The sequence below is a fragment of the Neovison vison genome, chromosome 9 (genome assembly GCF_020171115.1).
Source record: "Neovison vison isolate M4711 chromosome 9, ASM_NN_V1, whole genome shotgun sequence".
Classification (NCBI taxonomy): Eukaryota; Metazoa; Chordata; class Mammalia; order Carnivora; family Mustelidae; genus Neogale; species Neogale vison.
The window spans coordinates 63,801,096-63,813,636 of NC_058099.1; positions in this window are offsets into that span (position 1 = coordinate 63,801,096).

A 12,541-nucleotide genomic window follows, 5' to 3' on the forward strand; every position below is an offset into this window, starting at 1 on the left:
CTAAAGCTTTGCTGTGGATGCAGCAGCAAAGTGCTGTTCGTCCCAAGCAGAAAACCTCTGGAAAAGCTCAGCATTCACTGGGAAATCAAAGTCAGTTCGGTGGCCAAGCCAGGCTTGTCTCAGCATAGTCTCCACAGTCTGGAGGGTGAAACCCGCATACAGCGAAACCCTCTTTGCCCAGACATTCCTTCTGCTCGAGAGATAAGCATGGTTGTGCTTATGGAAAGAGCAATAAGGAGAGGGACTCACCCGTTCACACGCTCCCAAGGAGAAGGTATGGGGAAGGCGCAATACCCGCTTCGGGAGTAGAGAGGAGACGGTGGCTTTGGTGTTGGCAAACAGAAGTGATGCTGGAAAGTATGCACTCTGAGGAACACCCCTTGTGGAAGACTAGTGTCAACGACTCGCTCTGAGGTGACACGGAACCCTGGCTTCTAAAGGGTACAGGAGGGGACAACTAGGACAAGGGTGTTGCTCCACTCTGAGAAAGGAGTCTTGGCACAAGGCTCTTGTGTTCTGTGTACACCTGAACGCCAGAGCAAAAGGAATGTCCCTGGTTATGCCAGGTGTTGGTAGTCTACACAGAGTGCATTCCTGTGCGACGCATGCTGCTACAGGGTCGTGGCTGTGTCTGCTGTCATTAGAAAGGCACTGTGAACCCAGGACGCGAGTCTTGTGCCCCGGAATGGAAGGCCCAAGAGGCAGCAACTCTCTTGCAATTCTTCTTCCCTCATGCAGGAGAGCAAACTTCTAAAGCTTTGCTGTGGATGCAGCAGCAAAGTGCTGTTCGTCCCAAGCAGAAAACCTCTGGAAAAGCTCAGCATTCACTGGGAAATCAATGTCAGTTCTGTGGCCAAGCCAGGCTTGTCTCAGCATAGTCTCCACCGTCTGAAGGGTGAAACCCGCATACAGCGAAACCCTCTTTACCCAGACTTTCCTTCTGCTCGAGAGATAAGCATGGTTGTGCTTATGGAAAGAGCCATAAGGAGAGGGACTCACCCGTTCACACGCTCCCAAGGAGAAGGTATGGGGAAGGCGCAATACCCGCTTCGGGAGTAGAGAGGAGACGGTGGCTTTGGTGTTGGCAAACAGAAGTGATGCTGGAAAGTATGCGCTCTGAGGAACACCCCTTGGGGGAAAACTAGTGTCATCGACTCCCTCTGAGGTGACACAGAACCCTGGCTTCTTAAGGGTACATGACGGGACAACTAGGACAAGGGTGCTGCTCCACTCTGAGAAAGGAGTCTTGGCACAAGGCTCTTGTGTTCTGTGTACACCTGAACGCCAGAGCAAAAGGACAGACCCTGGTTATGCCAGGTGTTGGTAGGCTACACAGAGTGCATTCCTGTGCGACGCACGCTGCTACAGGGTCGTGGCTGTGTCTGCTGTCATTTGAAAGGCACTGTGAACCCAGGACGCGAGTCTTGTGCCCCGGAATGCAGGGCCCAGGAGGCAGCAACTCTCTTGCAAGTCTTCTTCCCTCATGCAGGAGAGTAAACTTCTAAAGCTTTGCTGTGGATGCAGCAGCAAAGTGCTGTTCGCCCCAAGCAGAAAACCTCTGGAAAAGCTCAGCATTCACTGGGAAATCAAAGTCAGTTCTGTGGCCAAGCCAGGCTTGTCTCAGCATAGTCTCCACAGTCTGGAGGGTGAAACCCGCATACAGCGAAACCTTCTTTACCCAGACTTTCCTTCTGCTCGAGAGATAAGCATGGTTGTGCTTAAGGAAAGGGCTATAAGGAGAGGGACTCACCCGTTCACACGTTCCCAAGGAGAATGTATGAGGAAGGCGCAATACCCGCTTCGGGAGTAGAGAGGAGACGGTGGCTTTGGTGTTGGCAAACAGAAGTGATGCTGGAAAGTATGCGCTCTGAGGAACACCCCTTGTGGAAGACTATTGTCTACGACTCCCTCTGAGGTGACACAGAACACTGGCTTCTAAAGGGTACAGGAGGGGACAACTAAGACAAGGGTGCTGCTCCACTATGAGAAAGGTGTCTTGGCACAAGGCTCTTGTGTTCTGTGTACACCTGAACGCCAGAGCAAAAGGACAGACCCTGGTTATGCCAGGTGTTGGTAGTCTACACAGAGTGCATTCCTGTGCGACGCACGCTGCAACAGGGTCGTGGCTGTGTCTGCTGTCATTAGAAAGGCACTGTGAACCCAGGACGCGAGTCTTGTGCCCCGGAATGCAAGGCCCAAGAGGCAGCAAATCTCTTGCAAGTCTTCTTCCCTCATGCAGGAGAGCAAACTTCTAAAGCTTTGCTGTGGATGCAGCAGCAAAGTGCTGTTCGCCCCAAGCAGAAAACCTCTGGAAAAGCTCAGCATTCACCGGGAAATCAATGTCAGTTCTGTGGCCAAGCCAGGCTTGTCTCAGCATAGTCTCCACAGTCTGGAGGGTGAAACCCGCATACAGCGAAACCCTCTTTACCCAGACTTTCCTTCTGCTCGAGAGATAAGCATGGTTGTGCTTATGGAAAGAGCAATAAGGAGAGGGACTCACCCGTTCACACGCTCCCAAGGAGAAGGTATGGGGAAGGCGCAATACCCGCTTCGGGAGAAGAGAGGAGACGTTGGCTTTTGTGTTGGCAAACAGAAGTGATGCTGGAAAGTATGCGCTCTGAGGAACACCCCTTAGGGGAAAACTAGTGTCATCGACTCCCTCTGAGGTGACACAGAACCCTGGATTCTTAAGGGTACATGACGGGACAACTAGGACAAGGGTGCTGCTCCACTCTGAGAAAGGTGTCTTGGCACAAGGCTCTTGTGTTCTGTGTACACCTGAACGCCAGAGCAAAAGGACAGACCCTGGTTATGCCAGGTATTGGTAGTCTACACAGAGTGCATTCCTGTGAGACGCAGGCTGCAACAGGGTCGTGGCTGTGTCTGCTGTCATTAGAAAGGCACTGTGAACCCAGGACGCGAGTCTTGTGCCCCGGAATGGAAGGCCCAAGAGGCAGCAACTCTCTTGCAAGTCTTCTTCCCTCATGCAGGAGAGCAAACTTCTAAAGCTTTGCTGTGGATGCAGCAGCAAAGTGCTGTTCGCCCCAAGCAGAAAACCTCTGGAAAAGCTCAGCATTCACTGGGAAATCAATGTCAGTTCTGTGGCCAAGCCAGGCTTGTCTCAGCATAGTCTCCACAGTCTGAAGGGTGAAACCCGCATACAGCGAAACCCTCTTTACCCAGACTTTCCTTCTGCTCGAGAGATAAGCATGGTTGTGCTTATGGAAAGAGCAATAAGGAGAGGGACTCACCCGTTCACACGCTCCCAAGGAGAAGGTATGGGGAAGGCGCAATAACCGCTTCGGGAGTAGAGATGAGACTTTGGCTTTGGTGTTGGCAAACAGAAGTGATGCTGGAAAGTATGCGCTCTGAGGAACACCCCTTGTGGAAGACTAGTGTCAACGACTCCCTCTGAAGTGACACAGAACCCTGGCTTCTAAAGGGTAAAGGAGGGGACAACTAGGACAAGGGTGCTGCTCCACTCTGAGAAAGGAGTCTTGGCACAAGGCTCTTGTGTTCTGTGTACACCTGAACGCCAGAGCAAAAGGACAGACCCTGGTTATGCCAGGTGATGGTAGTCTACACAGAGTGCATTCCTGTGCGACGCACGCTGCTACAGGGTCGTGGCTGTGTCTGCTGTAATTTGAAAGGCACTGTGAACCCAGGACGCGAGTCTTGTGCCCCGGAATGCAGGGCCCATGAGGCAGCAACTCTCTTGCAAGTCTTCTTCCCAAATGCAGGAGAGCAAACTTCTAAAGCTTTGCTGTGGATGCAGCAGCAAAGTGCTGTTCGCCCCAAGCAGAAAACCTCTGGAAAAGCTCAGCATTCACGGGGAAATCAGTGTCAGTTCTGTGGCCAAGCCAGGCTTGTCTCAGCATAGTCTCCACAGTCTGGAGGGTGAAACCCGCATACAGCGAAACCCTCTTTACCCAGACTTTCCTTCTGCTCGAGAGATAAGCATGGTTTGCTTATGGAAAGAGCAATAAGGAGAGGGACTCACCCGTTCACACGTTCCCAAGGAGAAGGTATGAGGAAGGCGCAATACCCGCTTCGGGAGTAGAGAGGAGACGGTGGCTTTGGTGTTGGCAAACAGAAGTGATGCTGGAAAGTATGCGCTCTGCGGAACACCCCTTGTGGAAGACTAGTGTCAACGACTCCCTCTGAGGTGAAACAGAACCCTGGCTTCTAAAGGGTACAGGAGGGGAAAACTAGGACAAGGGTGTTGCTCCACTCTGAGAAAGGAGTCTTGGCACAAGGCTCTTGTGTTCTGTGTACACCTGAACGCCAGAGCAAAAGGAATGTCCCTGGTTATGCCAGGTGTTGGTAGTCTACACAGAGTGCATTCCTGTGCGACGCACGCTGCTACAGGGTCGTGGCTGTGTCTGCTCTCATTTGAAAGGCACTGTGAACCCAGGACGCGAGTCTTGTGCCCCGGAATGCAAGGCCCAAGAGGCAGCAACTCTCTTGCAAGTCTTCTTCCCTCATGCAGGAGAGCAAACTTCTAAAGCTTTGCTGTGGATGCAGCAGCAAAGTGCTGTTCGCCCCAAGCAGAAAACCTCTGGAAAAGCTCAGCATTCACTGGGAAATCAAAGTCAGTTCGGTGGCCAAGCCAGGCTTGTCTCAGCATAGTCTCCACAGTCTGGAGGGTGAAACCCGCATACAGCGAAACCCTCTTTAACCAGACTTTCCTTCTGCTCGAGAGATAAGCATGGTTGTGCTTATGGAAAGAGCAATAAGGAGAGGGACTCACCCGTTCACACGCTCCCAAGGAGAAGGTATGGGGAAGGCGCAATAACCGCTTCGGGAGTAGAGATGAGACTTTGGCTTTGGTGTTGGCAAACAGAAGTGATGCTGGAAAGTATGCGCTCTGAGGAACACCCCTTGTGGAAGACTAGTGTCAACGACTCCCTCTGAAGTGACACAGAACCCTGGCTTCTAAAGGGTAAAGGAGGGGACAACTAGGACAAGGGTGCTGCTCCACTCTGAGAAAGGAGTCTTGGCACAAGGCTCTTGTGTTCTGTGTACACCTGAACGCCAGAGCAAAAGGACAGACCCTGGTTATGCCAGGTGATGGTAGTCTACACAGAGTGCATTCCTGTGCGACGCACGCTGCTACAGGGTCGTGGCTGTGTCTGCTGTAATTTGAAAGGCACTGTGAACCCAGGACGCGAGTCTTGTGCCCCGGAATGCAGGGCCCATGAGGCAGCAACTCTCTTGCAAGTCTTCTTCCCAAATGCAGGAGAGCAAACTTCTAAAGCTTTGCTGTGGATGCAGCAGCAAAGTGCTGTTCGCCCCAAGCAGAAAACCTCTGGAAAAGCTCAGCATTCACGGGGAAATCAGTGTCAGTTCTGTGGCCAAGCCAGGCTTGTCTCAGCATAGTCTCCACAGTCTGGAGGGTGAAACCCGCATACAGCGAAACCCTCTTTACCCAGACTTTCCTTCTGCTCGAGAGATAAGCATGGTTTGCTTATGGAAAGAGCAATAAGGAGAGGGACTCACCCGTTCACACGTTCCCAAGGAGAAGGTATGAGGAAGGCGCAATACCCGCTTCGGGAGTAGAGAGGAGACGGTGGCTTTGGTGTTGGCAAACAGAAGTGATGCTGGAAAGTATGCGCTCTGCGGAACACCCCTTGTGGAAGACTAGTGTCAACGACTCCCTCTGAGGTGAAACAGAACCCTGGCTTCTAAAGGGTACAGGAGGGGAAAACTAGGACAAGGGTGTTGCTCCACTCTGAGAAAGGAGTCTTGGCACAAGGCTCTTGTGTTCTGTGTACACCTGAACGCCAGAGCAAAAGGAATGTCCCTGGTTATGCCAGGTGTTGGTAGTCTACACAGAGTGCATTCCTGTGCGACGCACGCTGCTACAGGGTCGTGGCTGTGTCTGCTCTCATTTGAAAGGCACTGTGAACCCAGGACGCGAGTCTTGTGCCCCGGAATGCAAGGCCCAAGAGGCAGCAACTCTCTTGCAAGTCTTCTTCCCTCATGCAGGAGAGCAAACTTCTAAAGCTTTGCTGTGGATGCAGCAGCAAAGTGCTGTTCGCCCCAAGCAGAAAACCTCTGGAAAAGCTCAGCATTCACTGGGAAATCAAAGTCAGTTCGGTGGCCAAGCCAGGCTTGTCTCAGCATAGTCTCCACAGTCTGGAGGGTGAAACCCGCATACAGCGAAACCCTCTTTGCCCAGACATTCCTTCTGCTCGAGAGATAAGCATGGTTGTGCTTATGGAAAGAGCAATAAGGAGAGGGACTCACCCGTTCACACGCTCCCAAGGAGAAGGTATGGGGAAGGCGCAATACCCGCTTCGGGAGTAGAGAGGAGACGGTGGCTTTGGTGTTGGCAAACAGAAGTGATGCTGGAAAGTATGCACTCTGAGGAACACCCCTTGTGGAAGACTAGTGTCAACGACTCGCTCTGAGGTGACACGGAACCCTGGCTTCTAAAGGGTACAGGAGGGGACAACTAGGACAAGGGTGTTGCTCCACTCTGAGAAAGGAGTCTTGGCACAAGGCTCTTGTGTTCTGTGTACACCTGAACGCCAGAGCAAAAGGAATGTCCCTGGTTATGCCAGGTGTTGGTAGTCTACACAGAGTGCATTCCTGTGCGACGCACGCTGCTACAGGGTCGTGGCTGTGTCTGCTGTCATTAGAAAGGCACTGTGAACCCAGGACGCGAGTCTTGTGCCCCGGAATGGAAGGCCCAAGAGGCAGCAACTCTCTTGCAATTCTTCTTCCCTCATGCAGGAGAGCAAACTTCTAAAGCTTTGCTGTGGATGCAGCAGCAAAGTGCTGTTCGTCCCAAGCAGAAAACCTCTGGAAAAGCTCAGCATTCACTGGGAAATCAATGTCAGTTCTGTGGCCAAGCCAGGCTTGTCTCAGCATAGTCTCCACAGTCTGGAGGGTGAAACCCGCACACAGCGAAACCCTCTTTACCCAGACTTTCCTTCTGCTCGAGAGATAAGCATGGTTGTGCTTATGGAAAGAGCAATAAGGAGAGGGACTCACCCGTTCACACGCTCCCAAGGAGAAGGTATGGGGAAGGCGCAATAACCGCTTCGGGAGTAGAGATGAGACTTTGGCTTTGGTGTTGGCAAACAGAAGTGATGCTGGAAAGTATGCGCTCTGAGGAACACCCCTTGTGGAAGACTAGTGTCAACGACTCCCTCTGAAGTGACACAGAACCCTGGCTTCTAAAGGGTAAAGGAGGGGACAACTAGGACAAGGGTGCTGCTCCACTCTGAGAAAGGAGTCTTGGCACAAGGCTCTTGTGTTCTGTGTACACCTGAACGCCAGAGCAAAAGGACAGACCCTGGTTATGCCAGGTGATGGTAGTCTACACAGAGTGCATTCCTGTGCGACGCACGCTGCTACAGGGTCGTGGCTGTGTCTGCTGTAATTTGAAAGGCACTGTGAACCCAGGACGCGAGTCTTGTGCCCCGGAATGCAGGGCCCATGAGGCAGCAACTCTCTTGCAAGTCTTCTTCCCAAATGCAGGAGAGCAAACTTCTAAAGCTTTGCTGTGGATGCAGCAGCAAAGTGCTGTTCGCCCCAAGCAGAAAACCTCTGGAAAAGCTCAGCATTCACTGGGAAATCAGTGTCAGTTCTGTGGCCAAGCCAGGCTTGTCTCAGCATAGTCTCCACAGTCTGGAGGGTGAAACCCGCATACAGCGAAACCCTCTTTACCCAGACTTTCCTTCTGCTCGAGAGATAAGCATGGTTTGCTTATGGAAAGAGCAATAAGGAGAGGGACTCACCCGTTCACACGTTCCCAAGGAGAAGGTATGAGGAAGGCGCAATACCCGCTTCGGGAGTAGAGAGGAGACGGTGGCTTTGGTGTTGGCAAACAGAAGTGATGCTGGAAAGTATGCGCTCTGAGGAACACCCCTTGTGGAAGACTAGTGTCAACGACTCCCTCTGAGGTGAAACAGAACCCTGGCTTCTAAAAGGTACAGGAGGGGAAAACTAGGACAAGGGTGTTGCTCCACTCTGAGAAAGGAGTCTTGGCACAAGGCTCTTGTGTTCTGTGTACACCTGAACGCCAGAGCAAAAGGAATGTCCCTGGTTATGCCAGGTGTTGGTAGTCTACACAGAGTGCATTCCTGTGCGACGCACGCTGCTACAGGGTCGTGGCTGTGTCTGCTCTCATTTGAAAGGCACTGTGAACCCAGGACGCGAGTCTTGTGCCCCGGAATGCAAGGCCCAAGAGGCAGCAACTCTCTTGCAAGTCTTCTTCCCTCATGCAGGAGAGCAAACTTCTAAAGCTTTGCTGTGGATGCAGCAGCAAAGTGCTGTTCGCCCCAAGCAGAAAACCTCTGGAAAAGCTCAGCATTCACTGGGAAATCAAAGTCAGTTCGGTGGCCAAGCCAGGCTTGTCTCAGCATAGTCTCCACAGTCTGGAGGGTGAAACCCGCATACAGCGAAACCCTCTTTGCCCAGACATTCCTTCTGCTCGAGAGATAAGCATGGTTGTGCTTATGGAAAGAGCAATAAGGAGAGGGACTCACCCGTTCACACGCTCCCAAGGAGAAGGTATGGGGAAGGCGCAATACCCGCTTCGGGAGTAGAGAGGAGACGGTGGCTTTGGTGTTGGCAAACAGAAGTGATGCTGGAAAGTATGCACTCTGAGGAACACCCCTTGTGGAAGACTAGTGTCAACGACTCGCTCTGAGGTGACACGGAACCCTGGCTTCTAAAGGGTACAGGAGGGGACAACTAGGACAAGGGTGTTGCTCCACTCTGAGAAAGGAGTCTTGGCACAAGGCTCTTGTGTTCTGTGTACACCTGAACGCCAGAGCAAAAGGAATGTCCCTGGTTATGCCAGGTGTTGGTAGTCTACACAGAGTGCATTCCTGTGCGACGCACGCTGCTACAGGGTCGTGGCTGTGTCTGCTGTCATTAGAAAGGCACTGTGAACCCAGGACGCGAGTCTTGTGCCCCGGAATGGAAGGCCCAAGAGGCAGCAACTCTCTTGCAATTCTTCTTCCCTCATGCAGGAGAGCAAACTTCTAAAGCTTTGCTGTGGATGCAGCAGCAAAGTGCTGTTCGTCCCAAGCAGAAAACCTCTGGAAAAGCTCAGCATTCACTGGGAAATCAATGTCAGTTCTGTGGCCAAGCCAGGCTTGTCTCAGCATAGTCTCCACAGTCTGGAGGGTGAAACCCGCACACAGCGAAACCCTCTTTACCCAGACTTTCCTTCTGCTCGAGAGATAAGCATGGTTGTGCTTATGGAAAGAGCAATAAGGAGAGGGACTCACCCGTTCACACGCTCCCAAGGAGAAGGTATGGGGAAGGCGCAATAACCGCTTCGGGAGTAGAGATGAGACTTTGGCTTTGGTGTTGGCAAACAGAAGTGATGCTGGAAAGTATGCGCTCTGAGGAACACCCCTTGTGGAAGACTAGTGTCAACGACTCCCTCTGAAGTGACACAGAACCCTGGCTTCTAAAGGGTAAAGGAGGGGACAACTAGGACAAGGGTGCTGCTCCACTCTGAGAAAGGAGTCTTGGCACAAGGCTCTTGTGTTCTGTGTACACCTGAACGCCAGAGCAAAAGGACAGACCCTGGTTATGCCAGGTGATGGTAGTCTACACAGAGTGCATTCCTGTGCGACGCACGCTGCTACAGGGTCGTGGCTGTGTCTGCTGTAATTTGAAAGGCACTGTGAACCCAGGACGCGAGTCTTGTGCCCCGGAATGCAGGGCCCATGAGGCAGCAACTCTCTTGCAAGTCTTCTTCCCAAATGCAGGAGAGCAAACTTCTAAAGCTTTGCTGTGGATGCAGCAGCAAAGTGCTGTTCGCCCCAAGCAGAAAACCTCTGGAAAATCTCAGCATTCACTGGGAAATCAGTGTCAGTTCTGTGGCCAAGCCAGGCTTGTCTCAGCATAGTCTCCACCGTCTGAAGGGTGAAACCCGCATACAGCGAAACCCTCTTTACCCAGACTTTCCTTCTGCTCGAGAGATAAGCATGGTTGTGCTTATGGAAAGAGCCATAAGGAGAGGGACTCACCCGTTCACACGCTCCCAAGGAGAAGGTATGGGGAAGGCGCAATACCCGCTTCGGGAGTAGAGAGGAGACTTTGGCTTTGGTGTTGGCAAACAGAAGTGATGCTGGAAAGTATGCGCTCTGAGGAACACCCCTTGGGGGAAAACTAGTGTCATCGACTCCCTCTGAGGTGACACAGAACCCTGGCTTCTTAAGGGTACATGACGGGACAACTAGGACAAGGGTGCTGCTCCACTCTGAGAAAGGAGTCTTGGCACAAGGCTCTTGTGTTCTGTGTACACCTGAACGCCAGAGCAAAAGGACAGACCCTGGTTATGCCAGGTGTTGGTAGGCTACACAGAGTGCATTCCTGTGCGACGCACGCTGCTACAGGGTCGTGGCTGTGTCTGCTGTCATTTGAAAGGCACTGTGAACCCAGGACGCGAGTCTTGTGCCCCGGAATGCAGGGCCCAGGAGGCAGCAACTCTCTTGCAAGTCTTCTTCCCTCATGCAGGAGAGTAAACTTCTAAAGCTTTGCTGTGGATGCAGCAGCAAAGTGCTGTTCGCCCCAAGCAGAAAACCTCTGGAAAAGCTCAGCATTCACTGGGAAATCAGTGTCAGTTCTGTGGCCAAGCCAGGCTTGTCTCAGCATAGTCTCCACAGTCTGGAGGGTGAAACCCGCATACAGCGAAACCCTCTTTACCCAGACTTTCCTTCTGCTCGAGAGATAAGCATGGTTGTGCTTATGGAAAGGGCTATAAGGAGAGGGACTCACCCGTTCACACGTTCCCAAGGAGAATGTATGAGGAAGGCGCAATACCCGCTTCGGGAGTAGAGAGGAGACGGTGGCTTTGGTGTTGGCAAACAGAAGTGATGCTGGAAAGTATGCGCTCTGAGGAACACCCCTTGTGGAAGACTATTGTCTACGACTCCCTCTGAGGTGACACAGAACACTGGCTTCTAAAGGGTACAGGAGGGGACAACTAAGACAAGGGTGCTGCTCCACTATGAGAAAGGTGTCTTGGCACAAGGCTCTTGTGTTCTGTGTACACCTGAACGCCAGAGCAAAAGGACAGACCCTGGTTATGCCAGGTGTTGGTAGTCTACACAGAGTGCATTCCTGTGCGACGCACGCTGCAACAGGGTCGTGGCTGTGTCTGCTGTCATTAGAAAGGCACTGTGAACCCAGGACGCGAGTCTTGTGCCCCGGAATGCAAGGCCCAAGAGGCAGCAAATCTCTTGCAAGTCTTCTTCCCTCATGCAGGAGAGCAAACTTCTAAAGCTTTGCTGTGGATCCAGCAGCAAAGTGCTGTTCGCCCCAAGCAGAAAACCTCTGGAAAAGCTCAGCATTCACTGGGAAATCAATGTCAGTGCTGTGGCCAAGCCAGGCTTGTCTCAGAATAGTCTCCACAGTCTGGAGGGTGAAACCCGCATACAGCGAAACCCTCTTTACCCAGACTTTCCTTCTGCTCGAGAGATAAGCATGGTTGTGCTTATGGAAAGAGCAATAAGGAGAGGGACTCATCCGTTCACACGCTCCCAAGGAGAAGGTATGGGGAAGGCGCAATACCCGCTTCGGGAGTAGAGAGAAGACGTTGGCTTTGGTGTTGGCAAACACAAGTGATGCTGGAACGTATGCGCTCTGAGGAACACCCCTTGTGGAAGACTAGTGTCATCGACTCCCTCTGAGGTGACACAGAACCCTGGATTCTTAAGGGTACAGGAAGGGACAACTAGGACAAGGGTGCTGCTCCACTCTGAGAAAGGAGTCTTGGCACAAGGCTCTTGTGTTCTGTGTACACGTGAACGCCAGAGCAAAAGGACAGACCCTGGTTATGCCAGGTGATGGTAGTCTACACAGAGTGCATTCCTGTGCGACGCACGCTGCTACAGGGTCGTGGCTGTGTCTGCTGTCATTTGAAAGGCACTGTGAACCCAGGACGCGAGTCTTGTGCCCCGGAATGCAGGGCCCATGAGGCAGCAACTCTCTTGCAAGCCTCTTCCCTCATGCAGGAGTGCAAACTTCTAAAGCTTTGCTGTGGATGCAGCAGCAAAGTGCTGTTCGCCCCAAGCAGAAAACCTCTGGAAAAGCTCAGCATTCACTGGGAAATCAGTGTCAGTTCTGTGGCCAAGCCAGGCTTGTCTCAGCATAGTCTCCACAGTCTGGAAGGTGAAACCCGCATACAGCGAAACCCTCTTTACCCAGACTTTCCTTCTGCTCGAGAGATAAGCATGGTTGTGCTTATGGAAAGAGCAATAAGGAGAGGGACTCACCCGTTCACACGTTCCCAAGGAGAAGGTATGAGGAAGGCGCAATACCCGCTTCGGGAGTAGAGAGGAGACGGTGGCTTTGGTGTTGGCAAACAGAAGTGATGCTGGAAAGTATGCGCTCTGAGGAACACCCCTTGTGGAAGACTAGTGTCAACGACTCCCTCTGAGGTGACACAGAACCCTGGCTTCTAAAGGGTACAGGAGGGGAAAACTAGGACAAGGGTGTTGCTCCACTCTGAGAAAGGAGTCTTGGCACAAGGCTCTTGTGTTCTGTGTACACCTGAACGCCAGAGCAA